General features: G+C 35.3%; 1 pseudogene; it reads left to right on the top strand.

The window, feature by feature from the left end:
- Positions 1-304: 304 nt before the first annotated feature.
- Positions 305-22,089, top strand: part of LOC143400355 (butyrophilin-like protein 8) — a 34,106-nt pseudogene continuing 12,321 nt past the window's right edge.

Raw genomic sequence — 22,089 nt, 5'->3', positions numbered from 1 at the left:
CCCAGGACAAAGTCTTTCCCACTGTGTCCTACCCATCGTTTTTCTGTCTTTTCTTTTCTAGTTTGAGATTGATGCTTATGATCTGTCAATAAATGTACAGTTTCACAGTCTACAGTTCCCATTCCTGACACAGCCATGTCTGTATCAGGGAGACTCTAAGGAGAATAGTGCAGTTTTTTATCAACATATGCTGAGCCTCACTATGACTCCTGCACCTTGGATTGCTGTCCTGATCTTCTCTTCTTTCAAATCCATCCATCCATCCCTCCTGTTGTCTCATGAGCTTGATCTGGCGGAAATCTCCATGGCCCTCATACTCATGTTGGCTCTCAGTCTCCTCTAGTTTGGGTTAGGTAAGCCATCCATATGGGACTGCTTTCTATCCACATACTGTTGAACAACTTGATTTCTTCAACTACAATGATTATTGGGACAATGGGACAAAGGCATCTTTGTAATTTGTATTCTCTCTGCTTCTCCTTACCTCCTAGCTGCATCTACCAATTTCAGGGGCTCTGAGAGGATGGGAAGTGTGAAGGACTCAGGCACTCTGGAAATAGTTATGGTAGCCCAGAAATAATGAGAGTGGACAGCTGAAGAGAGACTGTGACAATGGGAATGGGACACACTAAAGATGTGAAGATGAATAAATTTAATGTTGTCTCAGCTGAACTGTGGGGGTTTAGTACAGGCGAGGTCTCTGGTAGAGCACCCACACGTCTGGCTTGGTTGACTTTTTAGGATGTTTGAGAGAAAACAATGTGTCCAGCTGTGAACATGCTGAGTTGGGAATGCTTGTGATTATAGAAACAAAGGAGGGAAGGGGTCCAGACCTTTAATTGAGGAATCAGTTGGAACCTGACATATTCTGGGTGCTGTCCTCTACCTTAAATAAACTTATTCCAAATGGCAAGAGAAGGCATAAGTCAGGTTCTGGAGTGGAGTTGTCAGTGGGCAGGGAAAGTTTCCATTCTACTGCAGGGAAATTCAGAGTTGGACAGTGAGGAGCAGGACCTCAGGATCTGCTACTTCATGTCAGCAGATGGTAAGAGATCATCCTGAATAGTCTCCTTTTATTTAATAAGACTCTTCTTGAAGATGCATGATAAAATACATTTTATAATTATTTATAAAATATTAAAACAAGAAATAATTAAATTAAAAATTTTAAATTTCACTTATTTGAGTATTTACATGTAGGACTCACTTGTCTTTTGTTGCTTATGCACCAATAACATGTAGATGTATGTATATCATAATAAACACATGTGTATTAATCAAGAGGCATTCACAAAGTAGTTACATATATAGAGGTTTAATGGAGTGGTCATCTACAGTTTAGGAACTCTTCTAAAAGTAAATCTATTCAATATAGCATGGCAAGCATATTCTGCAACAGGAACTTGCTTAGGAAATAAAACAGCATTCACCATTCATCCTTATAACCCTTGTTTTTGTTGGGCATGGTGCTAGACCCAAGGGATGCTGTGCTGAACAAAACACACAGGTCCTGTCCCATGGAGCTGAGAATTGTGGGGCGGAGACTCACAAAAACACAAATACTCACCATCCTTCAGACAAGATGATCAAATTAAAAATGAAGATGAAGTTGTATAAAAAAAATATCAACAAAATTAAGGTATGTATATTAGCTCAGGCTACCATTGCAAATACCACAGACTGGGTATTAAGAAATTTACTTTCTTAATGCTTTGGAGGTGATGGAGGTAAGAATTTCAAGATCAAGGTGTCAGAAAATTTGATTTTTTTTTGGGGGGGGACTGATAGTCACTGTGTCCTCACATGGTTGTTCCTCCATACACTTACAGAGAAAGAGGGGGTAGGATGCTCCAGTATCTTTCCCTCTATTATAAGGACAGCAATCTCACTGGAAAAGAGCCCTGGCCTCATGATCTAGTCTAACCCTAATCACCTACCAAAGGTCCCACATTGGATATTAGCCACAACAGATTATTTGGTTAGGGGAACATAATTCTATTAATTACAGAAATATATGTTGATAAAGCATTAGAAGTGCTGTTTAAAGCCAAAATTATAAGGTGGAAAAATTATCAAACAAGTGTAAAAGATGCACTCCATGGAAAGAATACGTCACAACGTAAGTGCACCAGAGAACCAACCTCTAAGATAAAAATGGCAAATTCTCCCTGGCACAGTGTCGAACATGTATTCCAGAATTTTGCAGAATAAGTACACAGATAATAAGGAAACAAAAATAAACTTTTATAGGTAAAGAATATATATTCCTCTAATTGTATTGATAAAACATTTACAAAACGAGGAAGCAAATTACTGCAAGATGGAGATTTAATCACCTCATACTACTCTTCTAAGTCATTGAAAATAAAGGGTGTTCTTTGCATTTTTGCCAAGGAAATAGAAAAAAAAGAACTGTTTTGAGTTTTTACTGAACAGATTAGTAGAGGAAAGAGAATGTGGGTATATATTCTCCTCTGATGAAAAGGTCTGCTTTTGGAGAGTGTGCCCTCATGCCTCTAGATCACTTACTTAGTGACATGAGTTTTTCACCTTGAAAATGGCAATGTCAATAAAATATACTTCTCAGGTCTTTTGGAACCAAATGAAGTAACTGATATGAATATGTTATGTCAATTGTAGGAATATGCAGATATGGTATCTCTGGGCTTAGAAAAGGGATTATGATGAATGTTCCATTCATGAACATCACTGCCCTAAGTAGGTTTTGCTTACCTTTCCCTTGTGTTTACTCTCACAGGCCAGTGGCAAGTGATTGGGTCAGACAAGCCTGTCCATGTGCTGGAGAGGGAGGACACAATCTTCACATGCTTCCTCTCTCCTGAGACAAATACAGAAGCCATGGAAATGAGGTTCTACAAGGATCAATTCTCTGGTTTGGTCCATCTCTACAGAGATGGAAAAGATCAGAAATATATGCAGATGGCAGCCTGTCAAGGGAGAACTGTGTTGCTGAAGGACTTCATTGTACTTGGACATGTCTCCCTGGAACTAGAAAAATTCAATTCCTCAGATGATGGCCTGTATGGATGATGGTTCTGCTCCTAGACTTATGAGCAGAAGGCCACTTGGGAGCTACAGGTGGCAGGTCAGTTGCTTAATTCTAAAAATTCAAGACTTCATTCAAATAGAAATTTCCTGAACTTTTACAATTTGTTAAATCAAAAGATTTAAAATCCAGTATTATTTATTTACAAAACAAGATGCTACACTATTATTTATTCATTTGTGTGCATAGTTCTTGTTTTATCCTATATTCTAGCCTAGATTCTTGGAACTACCACATCAACTATCTCATTACCACAAAGTCCTCCCTCAGTTACCCTTTCAGTTACACTCACCTTCCTCCATCCCTAAAATCCACCAACACTTGACAATCTATTTTCCATTTCCATAATTGTGTTATTTCAAGAGTGGTATATAAGTAGAATTATACAATATATTACCTTTTAGGATCATCTTTTCCCACTCAACATCATGCTCTTGAAATTCAAGTTGTTGCTTCTGTCAACATTTTCTTCCTTTTATTGCTGAGTAGTATTATTAGGTATGGATGCACCATAACTTGTTTAACCACTCATCCATTGAAGGAATGGGTTGTTTCTATTTTTGGTTTATGACAAATTAAGATGTTATAAATAGGGGACTGGGGATATAGCTGAATTGGTTGAGTGCTTGCTTCATATGCACAAGGCCCTGGGTTCAATCCCCAGCACCACACACACATACACACACACACACACACACACACACACACACACAAGGATGTTATGAATATTTGTGCATAATGCTTTGTACAGACGTAAGTTTCATTTGGGGAAGAGAAATGCCTGGGAGTGTAATTGCTGGGTTATTAAAGTGCATGTTTTAAAAGAAATTTCAAAACTGCTTTCCCGAGTTGTTATGAGAAGCTGCTTCAGAAAACACTCTAAGTCCGAATTCAAGTCAAAGAGAGCTTTATTTACTTGACCAGGGACTGTCACCCACCCATAGAGACTGAAGCTCTGTGGGAGAACAGCCATTTCCTGGCCTGTGTCTTGGGAATTTAAGAATGAAAACTACAGCTCAGGGACTTTCCTTAGCATCAAGCAAGCAAGCCAATCATAGAAGCTAAAACAGCAGTTAGCACAGCAACTCAGACAATTGCACCTTGGGTTTAAGCAGGTGTCAGATAACTGTATCCTGGGTTCAAGCAGCTGGTTAGCCAGGGTGAGAATCTACTTCAAAGTCTTGGGTCACCAAGACAACCATATCTTGGGTTGAGTACATTCTGTGGGGTACAAAGTACAGAAGATATTATATTATATTATTTGTTTTAATTTAGCAGAAAACAGCTTTTATTTCAGTTTCTCAGAAACAGCTCTTGTAACATTTATTTTTTTTAATAGAAGGCAGCAAAATGGAGTTTCAGGCCTGCATATGACAGTTCTTGCTTTACAATTGTCTTATCTCACTTATCAAAATCTTATGTTTATAATCTATATTTTTTTACTAATCTATAGCCTATAACTTATATTTTTATTGATTTTATTTTTCTCTTTAAACCACAACAGAGTATTATATTTTACATTCCTGCCAACAATATATGAGTATTCCAGTTTCTTCTCACCAACATTTGGTATTTACAGTTCTTTTAAAAATTTTAACCATCTTAATTTTCTCAACTTTGTTAAGAAACAACTTTTGGTTTCATTGATTTTTTTTCTCTGTTGTTTTTATTTCTGTTTTATTCATTTCTGTTCTGATCTTTATTATTTTCTTTATTCTACTAGCTTTGGGTTTAATTTGCTCTTATTTCTCACATTCCCTAAATTGTAAATTTTAAGGAAATCTTATTTCATTTTAGTGTAAGCCCTTATAGCTACGTTTTATCCTCAGTATCACTTTCTTTGCATCTCATAAGTTTGGGTATGTGGGGTTTCGTCTCTGATGTCTCCAAACACTTTTTCATTTCCTTTGTGCTTTCTTCTGGGCCCATTGGTTAAGAATGTGTTAATTCCCATAATTTGCAAAATTTCCAGTTTTCCTTCAGGTTTTCATTTCAAACATTATACCATTGTTTCAGAAAAGGTTTTTTTTTTTTTTTTGTGACACATAGCTTTTAACATCTATTAAGATGTACTTTGTATTGTGCATCCCAGAGAATATCCCAAGTGCACTTGAGAAGAATGTGTAGTCTACTGTTAGGTGGAGTGTATTATATGTTTTAGATTTTATGTGCTTTGGTATGTTGTTCATCTTTTATTTTCATACTTATCTTCTACCTAGTTGTTCTGTCAATAGTTTAGCAGGATAATGAAGTACTGTACTAAATTGTAAAACTATTTCTCTCTTTATATCTGCCATTTTTTGCTTTGTAAATTTCTCTGATGTCATTTTAAGTGCACATATTTTTGCATTTGTCAACTCTTCTCTGTGTAGAAGAACCTTTCATTTACATATGATGTCCTTATATATATCATGTTTTAATTTACCATCTACTTTGTCTGATATTTTTTTTTGCCTATTATTAATCTTTTATTTATTTTTTTTTATCTTTTTTTAAATTAATTTTTATTGTAGGTTGTTCAAAACATTACATAGTTCTTGATATATCATATTTCACACTTTGATTCAAGTGGGATATGCGCTCCCATTTTTACCCCATATACAGATTGCAGAATCACATCAGTTGCACAATTTGTCTGATATTAGTAGAGCTATCTTGTGTCTTTTGCTTTCTGTTTTTCTAGAATCTTTTTATCTCTCTCTCACTTTTAAGCTGTATGTGTCCCTACATGTGAATCTCTTTAGATGGCATTTAGTTGGGTTTTATTTTTAAAAATTTATTCACCAATATCTGTCTTTTGATTGGAACATTTAACCATTTGCATTTAGAGCAATAATGAAGAACAACTTCTATAATTTAGATATTTACTTTATATAATATATAATTATGTGTGTATGTATGTGTGTATATATAGTTATTGATGGAGACAATACCTTTATGGGTTTTTTTTTTGTTGTTGTTGTTGTTCATTTTTATGTGGTGCTGAAGATTGAACCAGTGCCTCATATGTGCTAGGCAAGTGCTCTACCACTGAGCCACAACCCCAGGCCTAGATATTTACTTTCTTATAGCTTTTATGTTTCTTGTTTTAAACATTGTTTCTAAACTCATGAACTGATGATTGTTTTCATTCCCTTAGTACTTTAAATCATGTAGAAAACAAGTAACAGAACATCTTCCTCCCTCCCTTCCTTCCTTCCTTCCTTTTATTTATTTACCAGGGCTTGAACCCAGGAACACTTAACTACTGAGCCACGTCCCCAGGCTTTTTTATTTTAATTATTTGAAAGAATTTAATCTTATTTATTTATTTAGCAATTTATTGTTATGTGGTGCTGAGAACCAAACCCAGTGCCTCACACATGCTCAGCAAGTGCTCTACCACTGAGTTACAACCCCAGCGCCTTATTTTTTATTTTGAGACCTGTCTTGCTAAATTGCTTAGGGCCTCACTAAGTTGCTGAGGCTGATCTCAAACTTTTTAATCCTCTTGTCCCAGCCTCCTGAGTCATGGGGATAACAGGGGTGTTCCACCATGCATGGCTTCTTCTTTTATTTTTAATTGACAAGTAAAAATTGTGCTCATTTTGGGCTGGGGATGTGGCTCAAGTGGTAGCGCGCTCGCCTGGCATGCGTGCGGCCTGGGTTCGATCCTCAGCACCACATACAAACAAAGATGTTGTGTCTGCCGAAAACTAAAAAATAAATATTAAAAAAAAATTGTGCTCATTTTTAGTATAATTTTCTTTGTGCTTGGTTGAATTTTTATTTGGTTTGGTTTTGATTTTGGTGCCAGGGAGTGATCCCAGGGACACTTAAGCATTAATCAACATCACCAGACCTTTTTGTGTTTTTTTATTTTGAGACAGGGTCTCTCCAAGTTGCTTAGGGCCTCACTGAGTTGCTGAGGTTGATTTGGAACTTGTAATCCTCCTACCTCAGCCTCCTGAATTGCTGGGATGAAAGTCATGCACCACTGTGCCCTGCTGATTTTTTTCTATAGTGAAACATTTAAATTCTATTCTGATTTGTCTGTCTCTGTGTGTGTATTCTATAGCTATGTTTTTGGGTTTTTTTGGTGTGTGTGTATTGTTACCGTAAGTTAATGTTTAACATCCTAAAGGTATAAGTCTAATTTGAATTATACTAACTAAAGTCAGTAACATCAAAGAATCTACTCTTATATAGCTCTGTCCTCCCTACTTTTAGTTATTGAAGTAACAAAATTAAATTTTTATACATTGTTTCCCAACTCATGAACTGATGATTGCTTTCATTGCAGTAGTACTTTAAATCATGTAGAAAACAAAAAATGAAGTTAACAAAAGTTACAACAAAACTACCTTTTAAAATTGTCCATGACTTTACTATTACTAGAGATCTTTATATTTTAATGGCCTTGAATATTCTTTAATTTCAAACTGAAAAACCTCTTTTAGCATTTCTTGAAAAGTAGGTCTAATGATAACAAATGTCCTCAGGTTTTGTTGGTTTGAGAATGTCATCATTTGACGTTCATTGTTGGAAGATACAACATGAGATATCCTCTGAGTTTTTCTTGCCATATATTTACTGGTATGTTATAGGTATCCATGATGGTAGGATGATGGGATTTGTTACATATTCATACATACACACAATACAATTTGTCCATATCATTCCCCAGTATTTCTCCTATACCTTCTAGCTTTGTTGGATATAGGATTTTGTTTAACAATGTTTTTTTTTCTTCAGAATTCTGAATATAGCAACCCATTATCTTCCAGCCTTCAAGACCAAGTTGGCACCAAGATGCTTAAATATTCTCTAATTCTTAAAAAAATATTTCCAACAGGAAATCAGCTGATTACTTCATTAGGGTTTCCTTAATTGTGAATAGCTTCTCTTCCACTTTTAAGATTTTTTCTTGGTCTTGGTCATTTGACAGTTAAATTATAATGTTCTTTGGTGTGTGTCTCTTTTGAGTTTATCCTACTAGGAGTTAATTGACCTACTTACATCATTCAAATACAAAGAGCTCTCTACTTGCTATTTTGAAATACTTAATTTTCAACTGAAGTTGCCCTACAGTGCTATCAAACATTAGAAATTACTATCATATCCAACTGCAATTAAAAGCAGAACACATATTCTTTCAAGTGCTAGTGGAACAGTGTTGAAATTTCCATCTAAAATTCTGTTTCATGTCAGTGACTGCTGTTTGATGCATCTATATTTAGGACTCTAACGTTTTCTTGGTAGATATATCCATTTATCATTATGTAATATCTCTCCTCTCTCAAAATTCACTTGGCTCTGATATCTACTTTATGTGATCTTAATACAGCTACTCCTATTTTTAAAATTAATTTATGTATGGTATATGCAGATTTCATAATTTTTAATGTTTGATTACTGACAGATTTCAATCCACTTTCATTTCTCATTTTTCATTTCCCAATCTAGGAAAGCTGAAAAGAAAGTCTAGACATTTCTTTGGTGTGAGAAAGACAAACCATAGAAGCCTTACTTTGCCATGGAGGAACCCTAAATCCCTATCCATAATAAAAGCAAAGCTATTTTCCTTTCCTCACTTTCTCTTGACATTTGTAGAGCTGCTTGGGTGTCTCCATTATTCTCCCCAGACAGTCTTATTATGTGAGTAATAGGCTTCATCATTTTATCTTGATACAAGTATAATATCATCAGCCTCATTATACAAATGAAAATTTTGTGGGATAGGAGAGGGGTATGCATCCTGCCTCTGGATGATGACAATCATCCTTTTACTTTTAACCTTGTGTTAGTGTATTGGGAATGAGTTTCTAATTGTCAGCATACAGTTGGGTTGAGCTTTTTAATTTACTCTGAAAATCTTTGCCTTTAATTGTTATATTTAGATCATTTCCATTTAAGGTAGTTATATGATAGAGTGTAACCCTGACACTTTATTATTGATATTTGTCTCCTTTTTTCTCTTTTATTGACCTCTTATGGTTTATTGAAACATTTATTTTTATTAACATGTATTAAACACACACATGGGATTCAGTGTGATATTTTAACACGTGAATACAGCGTGTACTGATCAAATCCAATCTCCCTTCATTTACTCTTTCTTCTTCCATGCTTTCCTATGTCTAGTAATCACTATTCTGTATTTGCGTTGACTTTTTTTTTTAGTTCCTACATATGAGAGAGAATATGAAGTATTTGTTTTCTATATGTGACTTATTTCAATCAATACAATGTATTACAATTCCATTAATTTTGCTTCAAACGACAGAATTTCCTTTTATGGCTGAACAATAATCTATTATGTATGTATAACACATTTTGTTTATCCATTCATCTTACTGGGCACCTACGTTGATTCCATATTGTGGCTGTGGCATGTAGTGCCACAATGAACAGGTGCCATGCAAGTATCTCTTTGATATGATTTTATTTTCTTTGTATAAATACCCAGAAATGGGACATATTATACGTTTATTTTTATTTTTTGAGAAATCATCATGCTGTTCTCCACACTAGCTATCTAATTTACATTCCCATCAATAGTATATGAGAAAGAGTTCTTTTTTCTCTGCATCCTCAACAGCATATTTTATTTTTTGATAAAAGCCATTCTAATTGGAGTGAGATGGTATCTTACTGTGGTTTTGATTTGCATTTCCCTGATGTCTAATGACATTGAGAATATTTTTTCATATATTTGTTGATCATTTGTGTTTCTTCTATTGAGAAGTGTCTATTCAGATCACTTGCTTATTTTAAAATTGAATTACTTGGGGGCTTTTGTTAAGTTTTATGCATTCCTTATATATTCTAGATATGATCCTTTGTCAGATGCACAGTTGTCAAATATTTTCTCCCATTCTATAAGGCTATTTTTTCACTCTGTTTATTGTTTTTCTTTGCTGTATAGAAACCTTTTAGTTTGATGAAATTCCATGTTTATTTTTTATTTTGTCAAAACATTTTTAAGAATTATATCTTAATTTATTTTCAGAATTTTTGAATACATCATTATTTTGTTGTGTTTTCTTAGCTGTTATTCTAAGTGTTACAATATACATATATAACTTATCCTAGACTATTATTTCAACATTTTATCATGTTGAGTAAAATATGGGAACTGACTTTCATTGAAGTCCTTTTAAGTGTATAATTCTTAAGTAATGTTACTTTGAGTATTTCTTCTATATTCATTGGGCCCCACTTCAGATAACATTATAATTTCTATTTCAAACATCAGCATGATTTTTAAAATGCTTGAGGCATTTTTATATTTATACTTATTTTTGTATGAGTACTTATTTTTTTTATTTATACTTATTTTTACCCTTTCCATTAAAAAATCTTTTCTGGTATTCTGAGTTCCTTCCTTGATCAAATAATTTCTTTAAAAAAATAAATTTATTATAATTATTAGTTCATGTTAATTGTATAAAATAATAGGTTTCACTGTGTGATTTCCATGCATGCATGCATGCATGCAATGCACTTTGGTCATATCCAACCTGCCTATTATTTTCTCTAATTCCCTTTCCCCTCCCTTATTCCCTTCCTTGATACCCCCTACTACATTCATATCACCTTTTTTTACATTAAAATGATTCATATATGAAAAAATGACTTATCCTACTTATCCTTCTGAGTGACTTAGTTTGTTTAACATAATGATCTCTAGTTCCTTTCATCTTCTTGCAAATGACATAATTTCATTCTTTATGAATGAATGAATGAATTCATTTAATCCACTGATGGTCATCTACACTGATTCCACAACTTGATTCCATATTTCTTCCAGGACCTTCAAATTTCTCATGAGAAATTTGCTGCTATTTTTCTAATAACTCATTATTTCTCTCTGGCTTTTTTCAAAATTAGTTTTTATCTCTAGTATTCATAAATTTATTGGGTCTAGACATGAATTTCTTTGGGTTCTCCCATTTATTATCAGCTTTTTAAGTATGCAGTTTTATGCCCTTCCTAAACTTGAGAAAACATGCAATACTTGTCCTTCTAAGTGGTTTATTTCTCTTTATATTATGAATCCCATTTACATCCAAAGATGGGAAGTTATCTGTCATCATTTCTTTGAATACTCACTCATCCTCTCTCTATTCTATCTTTCTTGGACTCTGATGATACCAGTGTTGGGTATTTGATGTTGTCCAACAGGTCCTTGACGTCATTCTTCTTTTTCTCTTCTTTTTCTCCTAGTCTTTTTCCTCCTTCTCCTTGCCTAGATAATTTTATTTCCATTATTAATAATAGGTAATTTCCATTTTTCTATTCTCAATTTCATTGAATTGATCTTTTTTCATCTTCTAGTATTCAGGCCATTCTGTGAGTTTTTTATTTTGATCATTGTATATAATTTTCATTTAGTTTTTTTTTAAGATGACCTGTGTGTTTTCTGTGAGTTTTTTCTTTTTCATCCCACTGCCCCACAGTTTTAATTAGTACTTTATAGTTGTACATACTGAGGGGATTTGTTGTTACATACATGCCACACTATACAATATAACAACATAATTTGGCCAATACCACTCCCCAGCACTTTCCCCTCTCTTCAATTTCCACACCATGGTCTCTTTCCTTTACAAATCTCTTTTTTATTTTAATGAGATCTGCCTCCATATTTCTTTTCCTTTTTCTCTCTAGCTTCTGCCTATAAGAGAAAACATAGGATCTTTTTTTTTTTTTAAAGAGAGAGAGAGAGAGAGAGAGAGAGAGAATTTTTTTTAAATTTTATTTTTTAGTTATCGGCGGATACAACATCTTTGTTTTGTATGTGGTGCTGAGGATCGAACCCGAGCCGCACGCATGCCAGGCGAGCGCGCTACCGCTTGAGCCACATACTCAGCCCCAAAACATAGGATCTTTAACCCTTTGAGTTTGACCTATTTCACTTAGCATAATGGTCTCCTGTTCCATTCATTTTCTTGAAAGTGGCATAATTTCATATTTTTATGGCTGTGTAAAACTCCATTGATATATACCACATTTTTTATCCATTCATCCTGATGGATACCTCTTCTGGTTCCATAGTTTGGCTATTGTGAATTGTGCTGCTATAAACATTCGTGTGCATGTATCACTGTAGTACAATGACTTTAATTCTGCAGGATAAATACTGAGGAGTGGTATAGTGGGATTATGTGATAGTTCCATGCCTAACCTCTTATAAACTTATTTCCATAGTGGTTTTACTAATTTACAATCCCACCAACAGTGTAAAAATATTCCTTTTTCTCCACATCCTCTCCAGCATTTATTATTTCTGTTCTTGATGACTGCCATTCTGACTGGTGTGAAATGAACTCTCAATGTAATTTTGATTTGTATTTCTCTAATTACTAACAAGGTTGAACATTTTTTCCATCTATTTTTTGGTCATTTGTATTTCTTTTTTTTGAGGAGTGTCTATCTCATTCGTGTGCCCATTTGTTACTTAGATTACTTACATTTTCTTGTGTAAAGTTTTTTGAGCTCTTTATACATTCTAGATATGAATCCTTTGTCAGAAGAGTAGTTTGCAGAGATTTTCTCCTTCTGTGGGTCTTCGCAACACATTCTTAATTGTTTCCTTTGATATGCAGAAGCTTTTAAATCTGATGCCATCCTATTTTTAACTATTGGCATTGTTTCCTGAGCTTTAAGCATCCTATTGAAAAAGTGATTGCCTGTGCCTACATGCTAGAGTGTTGACACTACTTTTTCTTCTAGGAGTTCCATAGTTTCTGGTCTACTTATCAGATCTTTTATCATTTTTTGAGCTGAGTTTTGTGTGAGATAAAGGGTGAGAGATAAAGAGTCTAGTTTCATTCTTCTACATATGGATAACCAATTTTCCCAACACCATTTGTTTAAAAGGCTGTTTTTTTTTTCCTCCAATGTATGTTTTTGGCATCTTTGTCAAGAATCAGATGATTGTAGATGTGTGGATTTGTCTGTGTCTTCTGTACTGTTGGTCTTTGTGTCTGTTTTTATGCCATTGCCATGCAGTTTTTGTTATTACAGCTCTGTAGTATAATTTGAAGTCAGGTATTGTAATGTCTCCAGTATTGCTTTTTCCCCCTCTTTGGTTTAGAATTGCTTTGGCTATTAGAGGTATTTAATTATTCCAAATGAATTTTAGACTGTTTTTTTCTAGTTGTATGAAGAATGTCTTTGGTAATTTTGATGGGGATTTCATTGAATCTGTATATTGCTTTTGAGAGTATGGCCTTTTTATTAATATTAATTCTACCTATCCATGAACATGGGAGGTTATTTTTCATTTTTTAAAATAAAACTTCTAATTGCTTTTGAGACATGTCTGTTATAGCTATTTGAATTTTCTGTTAATAATTCCAATATCTTCCTCTGTTGATATTGGTATCGATTAATGGTCTATTCTCACTAAGGATGACATTTTCTTTGTTCTTCATGTGAGTAATTTTCAACTGAAGCTGAGACATGCTGGCTATTTTATTGAGACTTTGGATATCATTTAAAGCTTTTAAACTTCTATTTTTGTTGTCACTCATCTTGTTTATGTTTAGTGCTCTGGTCTTTTGTTAACTGAATTGTTGCCAGTTGTGGTTCCACAAAAAATTTTATTTTTGGAGGTTTTGCTGTGCCATTTTGATCTATGTGATTTATTTGATGATATGGGGCCTCCTGATGATCTTTTGTACTTCTTGTTTGAGCTGTTTTATTAGCTTAGCTGCCCTGGTGTCCCTAGGGAAGAGTTTATGATCCAAATGGACAAAGAGCACTTCACCTGGCCTCTTGTCAGCTTGGCTTCTGTGCAATCCTTACCCTTTTTCAGGAGTTTCTGGGTTCACCTGGTACTGTCAGTGATCTGGTGAAGAAGTGAGCCTACTTTCTGTTCATGGGTTAGGTATAAGATGCTTTAGTGCTGTGTTGTCACTTTAGTTCCTGAGTCTCTAATGTGTCTAGCTTCCTCTTTCCACCATTCAAAGTTCTTCCATGGTTACCAGTTGTTGTATTTCCAGGGGTTTAAATTTTCTTTAGTAGGAAGAGCAGGAAGAGACATATTTATGTTATTTTATCCAGACCTACTCTTTGAGCCTTTATACCATAAATCCTTATTTAAGCTGCTGACTCACCAAACATAAGGCTTCATGCACTTGTCTGAATCCTGGGAAATGGCAAAGAACAGCACACAGATGATTGAGTTCTATTTGTTGCAAGATATAGGCAAAATCAAGTCATCAGATTATGATCACTCATGTGAAGGATGCTCCTTTTTGTTGCTCAAGTCCTAAGTCTGAAAGACAGGTCTAGCTAAACCTTCCTCAGAATCTGCTTAAACCTAATAAACTCTTATTCATCTGAGCAAATGTCACCTCCAGTGGGGACTCACTTGACATTTAATCATTCTCTCTTTTGTGATAGCTTGACCATGCTCTTCCATAGCTGTACTTTTCCCAATGAAATGTATTTATTTTTTTCTTTCAATGAAATATATTACTTATTTTATTCTATATTGTCAGTGAGTTATTGAAAGTCCACCTCTTGGTTAAATCCTACATGTGTTTTTTGATGTCTGACCATAGGCCATTACAAATGCCTTGTCTGACAAGCCTCATGAGAATAAGCTGTTCTCCCCATATCCAGACTTGGTGCACAGAAAATGCATGCATTCCCTGGAGATGTAATCAAGGATTCAGACCTTCTAATTGTCTCATGCTCTTGCACATATTTTCATTCCTAGGCTGGCTGCCTTTGTTCTTAGGTCGTTTTATTTGAGGGCTTGGACAGAAGTTTTCTTTAGGTGCCTTTGTGGAGGACTTCTTATGAGGGCAAGGACTGCATACTTGAAGACACTTTTCCCTCTCCAATTAGTATCCTAATGATTTCTCTATCCTTTGTTGCTTCCTACAGTGTTTAATTATGCCACTTTTTTATAGCAATAAAGTTATCTATTTATTTTACTAGTACTTTGAAACATTTGACATTAGCTTTGTTAATCTACACAGTCTTTCTATTTCCATAAGTCTTTTTCAGTGATTTCCATATTTCTGTTTTCTAGCCTTCCCCCATGTCCCGTTCACAAAATCAGAATTCATAAAACTGCTTGTCCCTTTGTTTGGGGCTCCATTAGTGGTAACACAATTGTTGCCTGCATTGGTGCACTTGATCCTGGACCAGCCTGCCATTTCATGGAAGAAAAGGGAATGGGAAGTTGGCAAGTTCTTAGTTTTAGCTTTTTTCTTATACTATGACAGTAAATGATTAAAGACATCACTGCACTGTTATTTTTATTTTGGCTCATTTTTGCTTTAATGAGCTACTGGAAGACATGACAGCTTAGCTTTCTCCACTTCAGTTGACCTTCTGAAAATTTTCTCATTAGAAGGATCTATCTCTGTCTTATTCACATATTCATATTTTGTGCTTAGAAATATCTAATCATGTAATAAATTCATATTCATATGTGGTATTAATAAATGCCACATAGGTGTTTACAGACGTGTTGTAAGTGTATGTATATGTAAGACAAAAATAAGGGGGTGAGTTATGACTATGGAATTGCTGGACCTGGATTAGAACAGTTATGGCCTTGGGATATTATCTTCATTTTAATCTTTTCCTTCTTTTCTCCCCACCACTGGGCTCAGGTTCTCTCATTTCTATAATGGGATTTGTTAATGGAGGCATTCAGCTACTATCCTCAGGTTGGTTATCCCAGCCCACAGTGATGTGGAAAGGCCCGCCGGCGACATGATTTATCTTCAGATTCCAAAGTAACTGCAGACAGACATAGCCCATTTGACGTCAACTCCTCATTTGTAGTCCAAGAGAATGTTGGAAGCATATCATGCTCCATTCAGCACCCTGACCCTGACCTGAGCCAAGAGATGGAATCCAGAGTATGGTTAAGAGGTGAGTAGGGAGGAGAAAGAGGAGTAGGGGTGCATGCTTGGGTAACCCAGAGGGAGACTAGGAGCCTTTCTGTTTCTAATTCTTGTTTAATATTGACCAGTTTTAATGATTCCTTTTGAAAGTCAAGGTTAATGTGATATAAACAATAAAATAATTACTGGGCACAGTGGCACACACCTGTAATCCCAACTTCCTAGGGGGCTGAGCAAAGAGAATTGCAATTCGGAGGCCACCCTGGGCAACTTAGTGAGACTGTCTCAAAATAAGAAAAGGACCAGGGCCATAGCTTAGTGGTTTAGTGCCTTCTTAGCATGTATCTCTTGGATCAATCCCCAGAATTGAACAATAACTTCAACATAACAGGTAGAAACAGACTTGTTTACAATTCCAGAGAAGTTGGATTAAGTATTTTCTTTGCTACATGATTAGTATATGGGGCATCCCTCCAAATTCAACTCTTAAAAAAAAAACTTAAGAATTTGCATTAACTCTAGGAAAAAGGGGAAAAGTTTACTTTTAATAACTTTATTAATTTTAAAGAAAATATATTGTCATTGCCTTATGAAACTGAATAAAATTTAAAATGTAGATATTTTCATGAAGATTTTAAAAGAATAGGTTAATTCATGTAGATCCAAATATGTCAGTAATTACTATGTAAAACATCCTAATTTGTCAGTTAAAAGAGAAAGATTGAAGATTGATTTATAAAAAAAAATCTCAGTTGTTGCAATTTGTAGGAGAAAAATCAATACATGTGAATTTTTTTGTTTTAGATGCTGATGGACCTTTATTTTATTCATTTATTTGTATGTGGTGCTAAGAATTGAACCCAGTGCCTCACTAAAGCCAGTCAAGTGCTCTACTGAAGAGAACTGGGGGGAAGAATAGACAAATAGTAACCAAAGGCATACTATCATAGATACATTAGTGTCAACAAAAGAAAAAGAGGAGAGCTTTAAGATGGTGGAATAGAGGAGGTTGCTTTCTGGCTCCTCTGTGGTGAGACCAAAAAAACAGACAGGCAGCTTCTCAGCAAAGTGGATGAGAAAGGTGAAAGGGCTTTCCTGGGAGTTAATACTGGAGACTGAAGGCAGATTAAGGACTCAGGAGGTTGGATATAATAGAAAAAGGAAGAACTCTGCATTGCTACTGCTGTTGCTGTTGCCAGTCAAATCAACCCTCCATGAATGAGCAAAGTGGAGGGATGAGGAATTTAAAGGAACCCATAGTTTTAGGAGGCCTGTTCAATGTCTGGGTATGGAGAGATCAGCGATCAAAGACACAGCTGGACTAACCAGAAAGGTGTGTTGCACAATATCCTTGTGTGGGAAAGAAGCCACACCTGTCCTGGCAGCCTAGAGAGGACAGAGCCATTTTGCAGCTGCACTATGGGAGCCAGCAGCTGGGGGAGCCCATTCCTGGCAAACCCAAGTTGGGCCCCAAATATAGGCCTGGCAAAACCATACCACATGACCTAGAGAATGCCTAAGTGACCTGGAGAGAATCAAGCATGGAGAAGGGTTTACACAGGGGAATACATGAATTTACAAGGGCAGGATTGAGTTTGGAGCCTGAATCCAAGAGACTAGGAAATGTGAGATCTGCAGATGATGGAAAGGACAAAGGATTGGCTCCTTCACTGCATGAGTAGAACATAGGGGAGATTCCTGGGGTGCAGTCTCCCAGTGTAGAGAGCAATCGCTGGGCCCTGAATGTGTGCTGATTGAAAAGTTTCAGACCAATCACCATTCCAAGAACCTGGAACCTACCTAGGCCCAAAGCACACCTCCAGGAACTCTGCCTATGGGATCTCCTCTCACACTCTACTGACCCCACCCTGAAGGTGGAGCAGACATCACACTCCAACCCACTCCACCTAACACTGTGGAGAAGGGAAGCCAAGAATTTTAAAAAGCACCATTCGAAACAATTCTTTGACTTTTCATTGAGATCTTTTTTCCCCCTTTCTCTGTTTCATTGTGATCTGAATGATTCATGGACATGATACATATACATATGCGTCTTTTTCCCGCCTCATTTCTAGCGTTTTTTGAAGGAAGTTACTTTTTATGGCTTAGTATTTTGAAGGCTTGATTAGTTTGATTAGTATATTTCTGTTTTGTTTTGTATTCTTTTATTTTTTATTTTAAAATTTTATTTTTTTGCTTTTTACTTCTTAATATTTTAATTTTTATTTTATATATATTTGTATTTTCACTTATCTATTTCCCTTGATTCTTTTTTCCTTCTGCTAATAGCCAAACTCTTTTTTCTCTCTTTCACTCTTCCTTTTCTTTATATTTAAAATTTCTAAAATATTTTCTGTCCTCCCTCATAATCTTCACATCCTACATCTCATCTCTTCTCTCCTGGTTCACCATTTAAAATTACAAACCCTTTTACAAACTTAATGTTTTTACTATGGGCAATAACTGATCACATCATTTCTGTTTATAGTGACAATTAACATTGTAAATGTCATAGTAGAAACTAGTTGGTTTAATGCTGTACATCATTTGCATTGGTTGTTATCATTTGTCTCCCCCCTAAACTGTGAGGTACTGGAAACTTTCAGGGACACAGTAAGTTCATAGGGTAGAAAAATCTATAAATCTAGGTATGTGTAGGTTATCCCATTGGGGGACATAAATACTGATGGCAGTTATTTCTTGTTATATGATTTCCTTATGCAGTATTAAATGAACTTCTTGGTCTTCTGGTTAACTTGGCTTTAAGTCCTCTTTATCTGCTATGAGGATAAAAAACCCTGCTTGTTTATGAAATCTATGTGAATGATATATTTTTTTCCCAGCTTTTTATCTTTAGTCTGTGGATGTCTTTGCCTATGAGGTGAGGCTGTTGGAGTCAGCATATTGTTGGGTATTGTTTTTTAATCCAACCTGCCAGTCTATGTCTTTTGATTGATGAGTTTAGTTCATATATATTCAATGTTATTATTGAGAAAGGATTTGTATTCCATCATTTAAATTTATTTCTGGTTTTTAATTTGAATTAGTTTCTCCTTTGATCTTCTATTCTTTTAGCATAATTTCTTCCTTTATAGTTTTTCACTTTTATTTTTCATTTCTTCTTCATAAAATATTTTATTGAGTATGTTTTGTCATGCATGCTTTGTAGTTGTGAATAACTTTTGTTTATTATAGAAAGTTTTTATTTCATTGTCAATTCTGATGCTTAACTTTGTTGAGTATAGTATTCTTGGTTGGCATCCATTTTCTTTCAGATCTTGGTATATATTATTCTAAGACCTCCTAGCTTTGAGAGTCTGGGTTGAGAAATCAGATGAGATCTAGATTAATTTCCCTCTAAATGTGACCTGTTGTTTTTCTCTGGCAGCATTTAAAATTTTATCTTTACTTTACATTTTAGGCATTTTTATAATACTGTGCCTTGGTTGGTGTGGGTTAGTTGTAATTTTGTATATTGGGGATCTGTATACCTCCTCTATTTGATTTTCCTTTTTATTTATTAAGGCTTGGGAAATTTTCTGATATTATTTTATTCAAAACATTATACATTCCTCTGGTTTTTATCTCCAAGTCTTCATTTGTCTTGATCAATCTTAAATTTGATCTTTCCATGTTATCCCAAATTTCTTGAAAGTTCTGTTCATGATCTCTTAACATCTTTTCTCCATGGCCAACTTTATTTTCAAGATGATATATTTTGTCTTCATTGATTGATATGTCTTTCAAGTAGTCTAGTCTGTTGGTGATGCTTTCCACTGAATTTTTATTTTGGCTTATTGATTCCTTCATTTCAAGGATTTCTACTTGATTTTTCCCCAGAATCTCTATCTCTTTATTGAAGTAATCTTTCATATCCTGTATCTTTTCTCTTATTTTACTCTTTACTTATACTTTACCTTGCAGATCAGTTTATGTATTCTAAACTCCTTCTCTGATATGTCTTTCATTGTAGTACTGATGGAATTCTGTTATTGAAGTATTTTGATTTGTTTGGGGCATTTTTTTTCACTTGCTTTTTTATGTTGTTTGTGTGTCTACTCGTCTGACAGTATGGATCTGAGGCAGAAGACTTTCTACCCTATGAGCTTATAGTGATCTTGAAAGTTTCCAGTACTTCACAATTAGAAGGAAACAATAACAATAACCAATGCAAACAGTATACAGTATTAAACTAAATATTTACTTTCTACTGTGACATCTACAATGTTAACTGGAACAATAATCAGGAATTGTATGGTAAGCAATTACCAACAGTAAAAACAATAAGTTCGAAAAATTGTTTGCAATTTCAAAAGGTAAACAAGGAGAATGCAGAAGAGATTTAGAATGTGATGACAGTGAGGGAGTAAGATAAAAAACAGAAATAAAAAAATAAAGGAAGAGTGAAGAGAGAACAATAGAATTTGCTAGCAAAAGAAAAGAGAGAAAGAGAATCAAGAGAAAAAGACAAGTGAAAAACAATACAAAACAGAGCAAAAATATACTAATCTAAAATCCTTAGTCCTCAAAAGACAAATTCATGAAAAATAACTATGTTCAAAATATGCTGGAAATGAGAAAAGAGAGACAAATATGTATATGCATAAATGTCCATGAATCATTTTCAGCACATAGAGAAAGAGAGAGCAAAAGGAAAAGAAAAAAAGAGACTCTTGATGAAAAATTAAGGACTTGTTTCCATTGCAGTGGTCAAAAATTATCAAGAAGAACATGTTTGTTGTCTGTTCCCAAATGTCTTTCTTTCTCTCTCTTCTTGTGGTATGTATCATTCAAAAGTAGTGGTCACAGGCAGTGAAATTCTTCCTCTTTCTGTGTTGCTCATCAAGTTGCCAGTTGGAGTTCATGAGGTCTTAGCTTCTCTTCTTGGCAGTATGAGGGAGAGTGGGTTGGAGAGTGTCCTCAGGTCCACTATCTGGGTGAGGTCTCTGTAGAGTTCTGTGAAAGAAGCTCCTATAGGCAGAGCTCCTACAGGTGTGGCTTAGGTCTAGTCAGGCCCAAGATTCTTTGTTGGATGGCCAATGGCCTAAAGATTAAATCAGCACAACTCTAAGGCCCAGCAGCTGGCTATCCACACAGGGAGACTGCATGACAGGAGTCTCCCCTAGGTTACACTGATATGGTGGAGGAGCCAATCCTTTGCCCTCTCTGTTGCCCATGAACCCTGCTCTCCTGGCCTCCTGGACTGCTCCTAAGCATAGTCACACCTGCCCACCTGTTAAAATTTCTGTCCCACCTCAGCTGGTTCTGTGAACTTCCAGACTTAAAGGGGGAAAGGAACTAGTCTCTCTAGGGTCTCTATCACCCACATTCTCCTGTGTGAAATACCATCCATGCCTGACTTGCTCCTCCTCTCCTAAGCACACTAGGGGTCATGAAGCAGTCATCTTGCAGGTCTGTTTTTCAGACCCAGCTCAGATTTCCCAGGTCTCATCTCCTGGACTTGCTCCCACACACAGCTGGCCACACTAACATGATGTCAAATTATCCCTGTTTGGCTCTCCATGGACAATGGAAGAACACAGGATGTCTTTTCCATATGAGGACATGGTGGAGCACACCTTCTGGATCAACCCAGCAGTGTCCTTTTTATTTATTTTTTGTTATTCATTTTTATTTTTAAAGGCAATGTTGATGCTACAATTATTTTATTTATCATCTTATTTGTTAATTCTTGGTATTCATGATAGAAGAGTGTATTTTGACATATTATATGGAGTATAATTTATTCTAATTAGGATTTCATTCTTGAAGTTGTACACGATGTGGAGTTTCACTGGTTGCATATTGATACATCAACATAGAAAAGTGTGTCTAATTCATTCTACTGACTTTCCTATTTCCATCCCCCTCCACTTCATATATTCCTTTTTGTCTAATTCATTGGACTTCTATTCTATACCCACTCATTGTGTTTTAGTATCCACATGTCAGAGAATGTTTTTGGCCTTTGGTTTTGGGGGGATTGACTTATTTCATTTAGCATGATATTCCCCAGTTCTGTCTATTTACCAGCAAATGCAATAATTTTATTCTTATTTATGGCTGCATAATATTCCATTGTGTGTCTATACCACATTTTCTTTATCCACTCACATATTGAAGGGTGTCTAGATTAGTCCCATAGCTTAGCTATTGTAAGTTGAG

Source organism: Callospermophilus lateralis, chromosome 5, assembly GCF_048772815.1.
Source record: "Callospermophilus lateralis isolate mCalLat2 chromosome 5, mCalLat2.hap1, whole genome shotgun sequence".
Taxonomy (NCBI): Eukaryota; Metazoa; Chordata; class Mammalia; order Rodentia; family Sciuridae; genus Callospermophilus; species Callospermophilus lateralis.
The sequence above is the reverse complement of the archived record's forward strand: the minus strand, read 5'-3'. Positions and strand labels throughout refer to the sequence as shown.